Source organism: Rutidosis leptorrhynchoides, chromosome 2, assembly GCF_046630445.1.
Source record: "Rutidosis leptorrhynchoides isolate AG116_Rl617_1_P2 chromosome 2, CSIRO_AGI_Rlap_v1, whole genome shotgun sequence".
NCBI lineage: Eukaryota > Viridiplantae > Streptophyta > Magnoliopsida > Asterales > Asteraceae > Rutidosis > Rutidosis leptorrhynchoides.
This window is the reverse complement of record NC_092334.1, coordinates 557,151,396-557,153,765: the sequence shown is the minus strand read 5'-3', so window position 1 is coordinate 557,153,765 and position 2,370 is coordinate 557,151,396.

Genomic DNA, 2,370 nt, shown 5'->3' with positions numbered 1-2,370 from the left:
TCCCGATGGAAATGCTTGTTTCACCAAATAAGGTCCCGTCCATCGGGACTTCAACTTCCCCGGAGAAAATTTAAATCGTGAGTTAAAAACCAAAACTTTGTCACCGGTTTCAAACTCTTTTACTCCTTTTAGTCGGGCATCATGCCACTTTTTCGTTTTCTCCTTATACGAGCTCGAATTCTCGTACGCTTCTAACCTTAACTCCTCCAATTCATGCATTTGCATGAATCGGTTTTCTCCGGCCTTTTCCATGTCCAAATTACAAAGCTTCAACTCCCAGTATGCTCAATGTTCTACTTCAACCGGTAGATGGCACGCTTTACCATATACAAGTTTAAATAGTGTGGTACCGATAGGTGTTTTAAATGCAGTTCGAAAAGCCCACAATGCGTCATCTAACTTGCGTTGCCAAATCTTAGGTTTGTTATCAACCGTCTTCTCAAGTATGCATTTTAAGGCACGATTTGTGTTCTCTACTTGACCACTCATTTGCGGGTGGTACGGAGTAGAGAAACGATGAGTTACGCCATACTTCTTCAACACCTTTTCAAGAAGGTTGTTGGAAAAATGTGTTCCTCGATCGGATATGAGCGCCTTTGGGATTCCAAAGTGCGAGAAGAGATTTTTCAAGAAGTTCACCACCACCCTAGCATCATTTGTAGGCAAAGCTTTTGCTTCAGCCCACTTGGACATATAGTCAACGGCTACTAAGATGTACTTGCACTTATGGGAACTTGGAAATGGTCCCATGAAATCGATTCCCCAAATATCAAAGACTTCACAAACTTGGATGCCGTTTTGAGGCATCTCATCCCTTTTTGATATGTTACCCGTTCGTTGGCATGCATCGCAATTCCGAACGAAACTATGGGCATCTTTGAAGATTGTGGGCCAATAAAAGCCCGAGTCAAGAATTTTTCTTGCGGTGTGGTTTGGTCTGAAATGACCGCCGGTCGGCCCTTGATGGCAATGCTCAAGAATTTGTTGAGCCTCTTTTCCGCACACACAATGGCAAATCACTTGATCCGCACCAACACGAAATAGGTCGGGGTGTTCCAAAAATAGGACTTCGAATTCGCAAAGAATTTCTTCTTTTGTTGATAAGAAAGTCCTTTTTGAAGAATGCCTGAAGCAAGATAGTTTACAAAATGGGCAAACCATGGGATTTCAGATTCCTTGTCAACCCTCATTAGAGATTCGTCGGGAAATGTGTCCTTGATGATTGTATCATTGAGTTTATCTAATTCAGGGTTTTCAAGTCGGGATAAATGATCAGCAGCTTGATTCTCGGCTCCTTTCTTATCACGTATCTCAATGTCAAATTCTTGAAGTAAAAGAACCCAACGTATGAGACGATGTTTTGCATCTTGTTTCGAGAATAAGTACCTAAGGGCCGAATGGTCCGTGTAAACAATGGTTTTGGACAACACCAAATATGACCGAAATTTATCAAACGCATAAACAACCGCCAGGAGCTCCTTTTTCATGGTGGTATAATTAATTTGAGCTCCCGTTAGAGTTTTGCTCGCATAATAAATTGTACGAAAATGATTATCGGGGCGTTGTCCTAAAACAGCACCTAAGGCATAGTCGCTCGCGTCACACATTAGCTCAAATGGCATACTCCAATCCGGAGATGCGATAATGGGAGCTTGTGTGAGTTTTGACTTTAGAATGGAGAATGCGTTCTTGCAATTTGAATCAAAGTCAAATAGAGCATCCTTTTCAAGAAGTTTGGTCATTGGGCGGGCGATTTTAGAAAAATCTTTGATAAATCGTCTATAGAATCCCGCGTGACCAAGAAAGCTTCTAATGACCTTAACATTCGATGGTATAGGTAGCTTAGAAATAACTTCAATTTTAGCTTTATCTACCTCTATTCCCGCACGAGATATCTTGTGGCCAAGTACAATGCCCTCCTTCACCATGAAGTGGCATTTTTCCCAATTTAGGACCAAGTTTGCTTTCTCACATCGGATAAGCATACATTCAAGGTTAAAAAGACACGATTCAAAGGAGTCTCCAAACACGGAAAATTCGTCCATGAAGACTTCCATACAATCCTCTACCATATCATCAAAAATTGCCATCATGCACCTTTGAAAGGTTCCAGGTGCATTTCATAAACCAAATGGCATGCGGCGATAGGCAAAGGTACCAAAAGGACAAGTGAATGTGGTCTTTTCTTGGTCGTTGGGATCAATTGGAATTTGGAAGTAACCGGAGAAACCATCTAGAAAGCAATAATATTCTTTCCCCCCTAATCGTTCAATCATTTGATCAATAAAAGGCAAAGGGAAATGATCCTTTCTAGTGGCATCATTGAGACGTCTGTAATCCAGCCGGTAATCGTTCTAGTTAGAACGAGTT